We start from the raw sequence: 13,803 nt of genomic DNA, 5'->3' as shown, positions 1-13,803 counted from the left end.
ACAGCAAATTACCTTGGCCATCATGTATTCCCCCAATACTTCTCATGACGCATAACTCCTACATTAAAGATAGAGAGGCTGTGTGGGTAGAACACACATGTGCCTTCTTAAAGAAATTAAAAAGGGCGCTTACTAAGTTGGGTTTAAGAGATGCAAGACAAGAACTGTATTACACAGACTATGCAAATTACTCGCATGTTAATCAGTCTCACTTCTGCACAGAATGGGAAACATCCTTAACCACGATGTTTAAACAACTACTTACCGGAACAACGAAGAGTGAACAACGAAGAGGGATGAACCACGAAGGTAACATCCACGAACGACGGAACAACGAAGGATGGAACCACAACTTTTATAACACCGGAGCATGCTAGGAAAACAATTAAAAGGGTAGATGGGGGGTGTGGGGGGGCTCCCCCCACAAATAAAAAAAATATATATATATATAGTTTTAAAAAAACGTGGAAGATTAAAATCGTAATAGATTAAAATCAAATACAGCAAAGGTTGTTGAAGAAATTAGTTTAACAAAAAATTACCGGTTTATGTCAGGAGATGGCAGTGTTGCTTTCATTTAAAAAATTGTAAAAGCATAAGATTCACGAACAGAATATGGAAATAAATCTAAAAATGTTGTGGTTTAGGGAGTAGTGGTTTAAAATGTAGTGATTAAGAAAAAGTCGTGGTTTAGCCTTTGTCGTAAAAGAAGTCGTGGTTTAGGCAGTAGTTGATAAGTCATACAATCGCACAGAATATGTCCTGGTCAGCAATGCCTTTTTGCTAAGCTGTGTTTGGCAGATTTTGGTATGTCTGCGGTTCTGGACCACGCCCCAGTCACTGCCCAATTAGTGATGAGCACCTACAAACAGAGACCGGTGTGACAGCTTTATCCCTGCTTATTGAGGAACACCATGATGCATGATGAACTTAGTCACACAATAGAAGAATATTCCACACTTAATGAGAGGTCTGGGATGCCTTTAATGCTTTGATTAGAGGTAGGTTAATTTTCATTGCAGCTAGTAATCACCTTTGTACTTACAATTATTAGAACAGCGAAAAAAAAGAGGTTTGTAATTTGGAAAGACTCTCCTCACCTGTTGTCACAGGTTACACCTATGTTATTTGCACCCAGAGGCCAGCTTCTCTCACACACACTAAACCAGGAAAGTCGAACTCACCCTATTACACCTGAAGAAAAGGGCTTATTTCACAGGAGAAAAGGTAGGCATGCTATTCGCTAAAGTTTTGCGGGGAAAACGGTAAAAAAAAATAATAAAAGAAATGTGTTCCCCAGTTGGTGAGGTGAAAATTGATGATACAAAAAAACGTAATGAATTCAGGTGATTTAATATTAAATTGTATACTTGGGATGTTAGCTCCTCATCCAGCCAACTACATTTCGTTTGGCTCTCTAGAGTAACAGATAATCAGAAGGAGAGGCTGGAGCAGCTCATACAGTTACAAGAAGTGTGGGTGGTGATTAAAAGTTTACATTTTAAGAAAGCTCCGGCCCAAGGTTCTTAGCCCTTTTTTAAAAGGTCTTTTCTCAGAAACCCGCATTAAAATGAGCATTCCTCTTTAGTTACAGCCAAAGAAGCTACCACAAAGGACGAGGAAATGTATTGGTTCTACTTAAACTGGACTATTGTGCTCCTTATTATTAATACTAAGCTTTATCTCAAAATCCTGGCCTCTCGCCTCAATGAGGTCATGGAGCATGCCCCTGTGAGACTTAGTTTGGCCTGATAAAAATTATACCCCATGGCTAGAAATAGCCCTTTTTGCAGGTTTACTCTATACTCTTTGCCTTCCTCCTCCTTTTTTTGCTGAATTCGTATTGTTGGCTTTAGGATGCTGAGAACTTTATCAATGCTAACCAGTGTTAAATTGCATGTGTTTCTTGCCTAAACATGATGACAATGGTGTATACCTGGTTTTCATATTTGTTAGACTGGTAAGTCCCTTATAAAGTGGTATCCCTTACACCCAGGGCCTGTACTTGAAATGCTAATAGTGGGCTCCAGCACTGAATGTGCCAACCACAGAAGTAGCCTCTCAAACCTGTCTCAGGCCTGCCAATTCAGTGTCTGTGAATGCAGTTTATTGCCACTCCAACCTGGCAAACTCCCCTTTGAATATATTTAAGTCAACCCTAAGAGAGGCCCTAGGTAAAAAGAGGGCAGGGTGCCGGGTAAGTAAAAGGTTGGACTGGTAGTGACAAACAGCAACATTTGTTTTTCACTGCTGTGAGACCTACTCCTCTCATAGGCTTTCATTGGGAATTCCTTAACACAGCTTTAAGCTGTCATTCATGATTAGAAAGGAGTAGCTAAATCATGTTTCATAACTTTGGAATGGTGGTGATAAATCCCCTTTAGTGGTAAAGTTGGATTTGACATTACCATTTTAGAAATGCCTCTTTTAGAAAGTGCAAAAAGAACAATTGATGGACGGAATGCTGAACAAGTACAGAGATCTGGGCCTAAATCCTTTGTTTGTTTGCTCACCATGCCCTTCCAGTTTTGTCCCAGCCATATGCAACTCAGTCTTGACCCTGCTCCCCTTCGGAGCAGTCCAGCCCAAACTGCAACGTCAGGTCCTCCCTGGACCAGACACCAGCATCCTAGGACCGGTTTCGGGGTATCACGCCTGGCATGGCGAGGAAGAGGACCCACATCTGAGCATATCCATCCCACTCGGGTGAGAGTTTCAAAAAGGACAATTGATGGACGGAATGCTGAAGGTGGGTCCCGTGCTTGCCATGCTACTGAAGTCAATCTAGCCTGGCTGATATGGGGTGATACCCCGAAACATGTCCCAGTATGCTTGTTTCTGGTCCAGGGAGGACCTGGGATAACATAACAAAAAGTGGGGAAGAGTTTTGGGCAAGCAGATCTGTAGCAAACAATGGTAGAGTCTGGACAGAGATATGCACACTTCTTCAATATCATTAGTGGGTAGAGAGATCCACTATAAAGTACGAGTTAGTTGGTATGACACCCCCTCTGTCTACATCCCATGTTCCCTCCTTTCTGGAAATGATGCAGGTCTTTTGGATATTATTTGCATATTGGTGGGAATGACCAGTAGTTCACCTACTTTGGAGAGGGGTTACCAGCATAATGAGGGAAACATTAGCATTCCTACTACCCTTTTCCCTGGATTAGATACTTTTGGGGTTGAAGCCAAGTCTTGGTCAAGCAGGAGTGACATATGGTGCTGTAGCACCTGGGTGTACCGAAATTTGCTTTTGCCTATAACTGGAAGTAAACATCATTGCTTCTGATTTTCAAAATGTTTCAGTCTGTTCCTATCTCATTGGAGAGCATTAGGACTTTTTGAATGAAATGCTGAGAAAGTTGCATCCTTGAGTGAAGACAAGAAGATTTACAGTGTACTACTGAAGGTGTTGGGTGGCTGGGCACAAAACAGTGAGAACATTATAAGCAATTTATTTTTCCTAGGGCCGGGAGGGCAGTGGGTTGATTTATGTTTTTATTAAAATAGGAAATGCTCTCCTTTGGGGTCAAGAGTACTTTTCAGTTCTGGTGCTTATTTCTGCTGTCAGTTGGTGAGAAGTGCTGATATGTTTTTCTTTGTAAAGCCTTGACCTCAATGTGGACAATGATGTTAAGTGAATAATAAAAATTAAAAAAAAGTGTTTCAGAAACAATATATATATATATATAAGAATGGCAAAAGACGGTCATCACTGCAGCTGGAGATTTGCATTGGTAGTTACTACATGCTGTCATTGCTGGGGTGCAAAGTGCAGAACACGCTTTGATGGTTGTTGCTGGCGGTCGCTGTAGCAAAGAGTTGGGTACATCAGAGCTTCACTTTGTCGTTCCGGATTGCAGAGTTTCATTACGAAGAGCCCAAAACCTCAGAGTTGCTCCCTTCCTTTAAGAGGAGTGCACTCCGATGCCAGCCAAGGGTCCAGGACCTAGGAAGGTACCACTTGGGGATGAGAAACTCATGCTAGCAGAGGCCAGCAGGGGTTAGGCATGACCAGTTGCAGGCCCAGATAGGTTCAATTGGAACAGGTCAGCTGGGCAGGTGCAGGGAGGCCTCAGGAGCTTGTTATGGCACTTTAACTCAGAAAAGGAGGTCAGCCAACTGGCCCTTGGAATTACGAAGGTCCTCCTCAAAATGAGCAAGCAGCAAAGCAGGCCTCCACAGAACAAGCAGACTTCAATCAGCAAGGCAGACCTTTGGTAGCAACATGAAAATCCTCTTAAAAACAAGGTAGGCCTCAAGCAGCAGTGCATTCCTCTGGGTACAGAGCAGTCCTTCTGAATTCTTCCACAGGTCCAGGAGTGCACTAAAGACCTACTGGTACACATAAGAGCTTCCTCCTCAATTCTTGATTTAGGCAAGAAGCTGAAGACCTGGCTTTTGGAGTAGTCCCACTAGACTCTAGGTGTGCTTAGACTCACACCTGCTCAGTACCAGGATACCCTGCAATGTGATAGTGCTCTCTACAAATCTGCATAACATACATGGGCAAGCCCTCTGGAACTTGCCCTACATTGAGTTATGTATATGACAGATCCATCCTCAGGTCACCATGCCAGACCCAACAAACCGTAGTTTAACACTCTCTCTCATCACCTGCAGCACTGAGACACATAGGAGAATAAAAACTGTCTTTGGCCACAGCTTTGACACATTTTATCTCAACAGGGGTTCCAGGACTGAGCACCTCATGTTGCCATGTTGGAAACCTACCTAGAAAGTTAGAAACCAAAAAAGAGGGTAGTGTTGAACACAATTGATCAGTCGGAGAGTAATGTGACAAACAGACATTGCAGGCTTTGAATAAGTCAAGTAGAAGAGTACCATGGCCGGATCTATCAATAAAGTAATATCACACAAAGGAAATATTCTCAACAAGGTGCAACTCGTTACAAAAAGACTGGGTCCAGGATTTATTAAACTTTCACATACCACAACGCAGCAAGAGAACTTGCTGCAATGTGTTGCGAGAAAAGGAGAAACCAGAAATGCATCATATTTACCAAAATATTGTTCATTTTCTGTTATTTCTTTGCACTCGTGAACTTGTGGCAGGCTAGACCAAAGCCGCAGAGACTTTTGGGGTCAGAATGTTTTTGTGCAGGAAGGCTACCTTCCTGAACAAAAACTATTCTTTAAGGAATATTCATCTTTGCATGTGTGCTTCAAAATGCAGTACATATGTAAAGAGGAAGTATCAATGTGAAGTAAAGATCTTTCTCATTGTTACGCCAGCCTCAGATATGCGCAATCCCAGGTTGACAGACTTCAGTAAATCTGGGTTTGCGTCAAAATCAGTGGCGGCTGGTATCAGGGCAGACAGGTGAGCGGGGGATGAAAAGAATAAAGAAAGAAAAATAAAACAACTAACTTGCCTCCGCCACTCACGACATTGCCGACTTAGTGTTCTGTTATTGCACAGCACCAGCTCCCAGACTCCTTTGCAACCAATCCTGGCACTGTTCTTGTGTTTAAAAGCAGTGTCAGCATTGGCCTGAGTACTGTGAATTTGCACTCCTATTGAGACTAGGAGCCTGTGCTTCCTGTTTCCAACCCAGCCACGCAGCTGGGTTGGAGACCAGCTTCAGTGTGCATGTCAATTTGACCGTCCTGAGACAGCCAGCAAAACCGACATGTGCACTGACAGCAGTGCTGCTCACCACTCCCCTTCCAGCTTGTCATCGTTTGCCCACCCCTAAATCTTGTTTGTGCTAAAAATAAAATGACAATAAACCCATGTTATTATCGTTACATACAGAGTTTTGTGGCTGCTGACGGGGGGAGGGGTGGCGCTCGTCTGCCATAGCGAAGGACGTCAAAATCCATGGGTGAATGCATGCCCCATCTATGGAACGCCTCCATGACTCAAGGTAACGCAAGACAGCGTATATTGCATTAATCATTTAACTAAACCACAAATGTAGGGATTTGCGTAGTTTAATTAATCCTGAAATACATTTTGCGTGGCGGCTGTGTCAAAAAAGAGATGCTCACCGACACAAAATGTTAGTAAATCTGGGCCTTGGTCTCTATGGGATTTTTTTGATCCTTGCTAGTGACTAAGCTATTATGCTGTGGTGCCATGAAACAGCCTGGAATTCAAAGGCACTTGCAGGACGATTACATAGCTTCACTCTGTGCATTTTCTTTTGCCTTTCCACACTGGAGCCAGGTGGAAGTTAGATCAATCAGTTGGAAAGCAGAACACTTGCTCCGTCTTCACTGTAATTCAATCTTAATTTTCACATACATAACATTATGGAACAAAAAACTGCAAGAACGTAATATAGTATGCAAAAAATCTGAAACACCAGAATCATTTTATTTTCTAAACATAACATGGCTTTAAAGTAAGCACTGATATCATCGGTACAAAATGCACGCTAACCTACACAAACACAATTTAAATAGATTTATAGAGAAAATTTATTTTCACGCAATCAGGTCAAACTCGCCTTCTGAGCCAGGAGCATGTACTACTGAAGAAGAAAACACCAGGATTTCTCGTACATCCTCAGCAATACACGTGGAAGCTCACAACATAAAAGTCACAAAGGTAAAATGTGGCTAAATAGATCATTTGATATTTGTAGTATTTTACTTTCTTCAGAAATTATTGATGTCTCTTTAAATTCAGAATGGCTGTATTCCAATGTTCACTCTTGTGAATTCATATGGTCTGGTACTTACCTAGGTCCCCTACTCCAACTGCTGGACACTACAGATTTCTGGGGTATGGAATGCACCTCCCTACCCCAGGCTACAGAATTTGAAACCACACCAAAATATTATATTTTTGGATTGGGCGGGTGTAACCCCCAGCTGTAATTAGTCAAAATTAACAAACATTTTTAAAAAAACATTATGTACAGAAATTTAAGCAGAAAGTACTGATACATTGATAGACACATGTTGGTTACAGGGCTAACCTTAACACAGTCGAATACACAAGACACTCCTACCGTAAATCTAACAATGCATATATTTACTTTCTGCGTGTACCATCTAGAGCCTACGGCAAGGTCAATGACTGGCAGCTCCCCTGATCCCAGTGTACTACCAATACTGCTCCCAGAGTCAGGTTGCGCAGGGGGTACAGCTTATCGGATGGATACTTTCCGCCGGGCCCCCCCTGTGCCATGTGCCTTTAAATCCATTACGGGAGCTGCAGACTTCTGCAGATTGGTCCCCAGATGCGCATGCGGGGGTGGCCCCAGGCCCACTGGGAAGGATGACATCCGCGGCCCCCGCACCCCGACAGCCTACTTACCAGCTGTCACTACCCCTGGAGCTCCATGGTGCTTACCGCTAAGGACCGAAGAATATGCTCACCAATCATTATCTTACCGCCACAGGCCAGCATAGTTGCCCGACTACCTGGCCTCCCCCTCACTCACTAGGAAGGTCATGTACTGCGCCTCATACTCTCCACCTAAGCTAGGATGTCCTCCATGAAAACCTGATTCCCTCTATGTGAGAGGTGCGCCCCGTCCACAATATGGTTCATTTCTGTTTTTTCTTTGCACTGGTGAACTTGTGACAGGCTAGACCAAAGCCGCAGGGACTTTTGGGATCAGAATGTTTTTGTGCAGGAAGGCTACCTTCCTGAACAAAAACTATTCTTTAAGGAATATTCATCTTTGCATGTGTGCTTCAAAATGCAGTACATATGTAAAGAGGAAGCATCAATGTGAAGTAAAGATCTTTCTCATTGTTACGCCAGCCTCAGATATGCGCAATCCCAGGTTGACAGACTTCAGTAAATCTGGGTTTGTGTCAAAATCAGTGGCGGCTGGTATCAGGGCAGACAGGTGGGCGGGGGATGAAAAGAATAAAGAAAGAAAAATAAAACAACTAACTTGCCTCCACCACTCACGACATTGCCGACTTAGTGTTCTGCTATTGCACAGCACCAGCTCCCAGACTCCTTTGCAACCAATCCTGGCACTGTTCTCGTGTTTAAAAGCAGTGTCAGCATTGGCCTGAGTACTGTGAATTTGCACTCCTAGTGAGACTAGGAGCCTGTGCTTCCTGTTTCCAACCCAGCCACGCAGCTGGGTTGGAGACAGCTTCAGTGTGCATGTCAATTTGACCGTCCTGAGACAGCCAGCAAAACTGACATGTGCACTGACAGCAGTGCTGCTCACCACTCCCCTTCCAGCTTGTCATCGTTTGCCCACCCCCAAATCTTGTTTGTGCTAAAAATAAAATGACAATAAACCCATGTTATTATCGTTACATTTTTCGAGTTTTGTGGCTGCTGACGGGGGGAGGGGTGGCGCTCGTCTGCCATAGCGAAGGACGTCAAAATCCATGGGTGGATGCATGCCCCACCTATGGAACACCTCCATGACTCAAGGTAACGCAAGACAGCATTAATCATTTTACTAAACCACAAATGTAGGGATTTGCGTAGTTTAATTAATCCTGAAATACATTTTGCGTGGCGGCTGTGTCTAATAAGAGATGCTCACCGACACAAAATGTTAGTAAATCCGGGCCTTGGTCTCTAGTGGATTTTTTTGATCCTTGCTAGTGACTAAGCTATTATGCTGTGGTGCCATGAAACAGCCTGGAATTCAAAGGCACTTGCAGGACGATTACATAGCTTCACTCTGTTCATTTTCTTTTGCCTTTCCACACTGGAGCCAGGTGGAAGTTAGATCAATCAGTTGGAAAGCAGAACACTTGCTCCGTCTTCACTGTAATTCAATCTTAATTTTCACATACATAACATTATGGAACAAAAAACTGCAAGAACGTAATATAGTATGCAAAAAATCTGAAACACCAGAATCATTTTATTTTCTAAACATAAAATGGCTTCATTTAAAGTAAGCATTGATATCATCGGTACAAAATGCACGCTAACCTACACAAACACAATTTAAATAGATTTATAGAGAAAATTTATTTTCACGCAATCAGGTTAAACTCGCCTTCTGAGCCAGGAGCATGTACTACTGAAGAAGAAAACACCAGGGTTTCTCGTACATCCTCAGCAATACACGTGGAAGCTCACAACATAAAAGTCACAAAGGTAAAATGTGGCTAAATAGATCATTTGATATTTGTAGTATTTTACTTTTTTCAGAAATTTTTGATGTCTCTTTAAATTTAGAATGGCTGTATTCCAATGTTCACTCTTGTGAATTCATATGGTCTGGTACTTACCTAGGTCCCCTACTCCAACTGCTGGACACTACAGATTTCTGGGGTATGGATTGCACCTCCCTACCCCAGGCTACAGAATTTGAAACCACACCAAAATATTATATTTTTGGATTGGGCGGGTGTAACCCCCAGCTGTAATTATTAAAAATTAACAAACATTTAACAAAAAACATTATGTACAGAAATTTAAGCAGAAAGTACTGATACATTGATAGACACATGTTGGTTACAGGGCTAACCTTAACACAGTCGAATACACAAGACACTCCTACCGTAAATCTAACAATGCAAATATTTACTTTCTGCGTGTCCCATCTAGAGCCTACGGCAAGGTCAATGACTGGCAGCTCCCCTGATCCCAGTGTACTACCAATACTGCTCCCAGAGTCAGGTTGCGCAGGGGGTACAGCTTATCGGATGGATACTTTCCCCCGGGCCCCCCCTGTGCCATGTGCCTTTAAGTCCATTACGGGAGCTGCAGACTTCTGCAGATTGGTGCCCAGATGCGCATGCGGGGGTGGCCCCAGGCCCAATGGGAAGGATGACACCCGCAGCCCCCGCACCCCGACAGCCTACTTACCACCTGTCACTATTCCCTGGAGCTCCATGGTGCTGACCACTAAGGACCGAAGAATATGCTCACCAATCATTATCTTACCGCCACAGGCCAGCATAGTTGCCCGACTATCTGGCCTCCCCCTCACTCACTAGGAAGGTCATGTACTGCGCCTCATACTCTCCACCTAAGCTAGGATGTCCTCCATGAAAACTTGATTCCCTCTATGTGAGAGGTGCGCCCCGTCCTGTAGAAAAAACTGTTCCTCCCTGATGTATCTTTGTCCTATTGACCTCAATCTAGGGGTCCTGAATAACTTATCAAAATTGTTGTTGATCCACTTTACCGTGTGATTCAACACTCTAACTGACTCGCCCCCCCTCCATTGGAACCTAGGGATCATGGGACCATGCGATTATCGACTGAGGACACTGCTTCGCTAGCCACCCCACTTCTGTGAGCAAATCTTCCACTAGCACCCTCCTGCCTAGTCGGGCCAAGTCATTACCCCCTAGGTAATTAATTTAAATTAATTAATTAATTATTATTAGGTGCAGGATCCAGATTGCGGGTTGTCCCTTACTTGCTTTCGAAGTGCGGTTCCCCAGCTACCTGAATTGACCTATGCACAAGCCACCCTGTCCAACAAATGATAACCTAATCCCCAGCTGATGGGCCCTAGTCCTGACAGGCCCTAAAGAAATTCTTCAAACGGCGGACATATGAATGCCCTACCACCCAAATATCTTGATATTCCTGGTGCAAAGAGTGAACTTGCCCCACCACTTCTGTTGCTTGCTCGAAGTTCACCGTCCGACGATCTTCCGGTTGGTCCTGTGGCCTTGTGAGTGCGAACGAGTCCATGCTTCTCCCCTGAGTCACAGGATGAAGAAACTGCAAATAACGTGGAAAAAGAGAGCCAAGGTAAATGCATTGCCACGCTGGCATGCTGCACACATTACAGACTGCACATAATACTATTTGTTAGTGGACTACACCCTCCTCTCTGAGTCACAGGATGACACAATTTGTACGTAAAATGGACAGTCACACCTTGATAGAGCTTGTGCAGCCACACATACCTCTTGTAACAGTTAGGACCACCTACCAATCCTCTTGAGATGCTCGAAACCTAGCACTTTGCTTGTTTGATTGGTTCAGATGCTTCGTCCATCGCCACCCCCTTTTGTACTGCTTTGTTCGCCATAAGTTGGCAGGGTATGCTCAGACGTGAGCCCCCTGCTCACTTTGCCACTGGATTCAAGCAAGCCTGGCTGAAGACAGCTGTAATGCCAGAAACCGGTCCTAGGAAGCTCGAATCCGGTCCAGGGAAGGCATGGCTTGGCAGTTCGGGCTGGACTGTTCCCATGAGGCACAGGGTCAGACTGATTTGCATATGGCCATGTCTGAACTGGGGTGGCAGAGTGGGCTAAAGAACGGTGATGGATTAAACCCAGATCTGTTGACTGGGTGTGAGTGTTTGATTGGTTCAGATGCTCCGTCCATCGCCACCCCCTTTTGTACTGCTTCGGTGGCTGCCTGATCCTAAAAGAATGAGTCCCGAAGTCGGCAGTGTCTAGCCCAGCATTCTCCAATGCCAGAACCACGACTCTCTTGAACTGGAATACAGTGAGTGGTGACCCGTCCCCATGTATCCAGAGATGCCCTCTTTTGACTTGTGCACGTTGGGCCTTAAAGGCCTTCAGCCTGTAGACAGGGCAACATGCTGTGTTCCCTGCCCTGTGTAATACTATGCTCTCCCCCTACCTTCCTGATCAGTTGTTGACTTTAGGATGGAAATCAGCACTGACTCCTTCCCTATGTTCACGTGTCCTATCTGTAGGCCACCCAGCCAATCTTTCTTGTTTTTTGCGACTAGCTCGCCTACCCTAAACAAGCCGTAAAATGCAAGGCAGAATGCTGCTTGAAACAGGACCACCTCGCCTTGAGAAACGCAAACCTGCAGCAGGCCCCCCACTAGCTTCCCTAGCATTTCTAGTCCTATGGGTCTCCTGACATCTGGCTGCCCTCCCTGCAAATGTTGCCATCCTTTCTGCGCCTGTCGCCCCACGAAGTTCCTCGTGGGATCCCCTCTTCCACCTATCTTTGCAAAATATGATATTGCTGTGATATGTCTCCTTGCCTCTGATACTGTGTGACCTTGTTCCCGCATGAAAGATATATATGCCACCACTGACTCTGGGTCGTGCTACCTGTGCTCCTACTGTTCCCCCAAGAAAAAACAAAAAGACCCAAACTCCCCTTCGTAGGGACTCCTGGTTCTGGCGCAAGGCTCGCTGCCAGGAGGTTCGATACTCATGGGCACCAAGCTGCCAAAGCTGTTCTGGGAAAGGTGTTGGGTGCACCGCTGCCTCAAGAATGTGTGACCCGAATGCCTGCATTTTAAAACGAGACAATGCATCAGCCGCATGGTTCAGAATACCTGGCACGTGTTTAGCTTTAAAAAGGACATTCAATTTCATGCATTGTAACACAATTTCCTTCAACAAACGCAGCATCATGCTGCATTTAGCAGTTTGGTTATTTATGTATTCTACTACCGCCATGTTGTCAGACCAGAATTGTACAGACTGGTTCCTCAGTCCCTCAGCCCATACAGACAGTGCCACCAGGATTGGGAAAAGCTCCAGGAAGCTTATGTTAATTGTGAGCCCAGAGTTCCTCCACCAATCTGGACATCGCTGAGCTACCCACTCGCACCCCAAAATGGCCCAAAACCTTCGCTACCCGCTGCGTCGGTCATCAGGCCCAGTTCCGGACTGGACCTGGGTGGGCTGGGCCACACCACTCTCCTATTAAAGTCATGCAGGAATGCTTTCCAAATAAGCATGTCCTGTCTGACTTCACCGGACAGCCTGGTGTGATGATGCTTTTCTCTGAGGCCTGACATGGCTTGCGCGATGGTGCGGGAAAATGGGCGTGCCATTGGGATTATGTGTAGTGCAAAATTCAATTGCCCTACCACCTGCTGTAACTGGTGCAGAGTAACCTTATCTTTTTGAGGCAGTGTTGCAACGCAACCATGAAATCTTTGACCTTGTCTGCTGGTAATCTAGATACCCCTTGCACAGAATCTAGTTCAATACCCAGGATTCAATCATTGTGCTCGGACCCACTGTCTTACCGGGTGCCAAAGGCACACCGAAATCCTGCATCAGGGTACAAAACTTTGACAGAGCTGCCCCGCATTCCCCTGAGCCTGGTGCCCCTAGAAAAAGAAAATCATCCAGGTAATGGAGCATCCATTGATGCCCGGAGTTCCTCCTGAATGCCCACTCTAAAAAGGAGCTGAATTTTTCAAAGTAGGCGCAGGACACTGAGCAACCCATTGGCATACATTTGTCCACGTAGTACTTCCCCTGAAATTGGAAGCCCAGCAAGTGAAAATCTGAAGGGTGGCCCAGCAGTAATCTAAAAGCGGACTCAATGTCGGATTTTGCCAGTAAAGATCCCTCACCTAGCGATCTTAGCATGTCAACCGCGTGGTCAAAAGATGCATATTTCACACTACACAGTGTGTCTGAAATGGCAATGTTCACAGAACTACCCCTAGGCACTGAAAGATTGTGGAACAGTCTGAATTCACCTGGTGTTTTCTTAGGAACTACCCCTAGAGGTGAACATTCAAAATCCTTCATTGGGACATCCTCAAAAGGCCCTACCACCCTACCCAGGCTTACTTCCTTCTGGATTTTTGCTGTTGCTATGCCTTCATTGGACCTAACTGAAAGCGGACTCCTGCAGTGGGCCACCCCGTTGTAGCCCTCGGCTGGTGTCCTGAAACCTTCAACAAGCCCTTCTCTGATTGTCCTGGCTGCTGCAGGGCAATTGTACAATTCTAACCAAGGTATCATGGCGCTAACGTTAACTGGGGATCTAGCTTTTCCTAAATGTTTCTCACTATTCTTTTTTTTGCCCCCTTTTTCTCTGGATTTTTTGTGACACTTGGACTCTGGGTGGGATGCGTTACCACAGAAACCACAGGACTGATTGAACCTACATGTACCTGGCGCTCTACTGCAGGTTAT

This window comes from Lissotriton helveticus, chromosome 5_1 (genome assembly GCF_964261635.1).
Source record: "Lissotriton helveticus chromosome 5_1, aLisHel1.1, whole genome shotgun sequence".
Classification (NCBI taxonomy): Eukaryota; Metazoa; Chordata; class Amphibia; order Caudata; family Salamandridae; genus Lissotriton; species Lissotriton helveticus.
The sequence above is the reverse complement of the archived record's forward strand: the minus strand, read 5'-3'. Positions refer to the sequence as shown.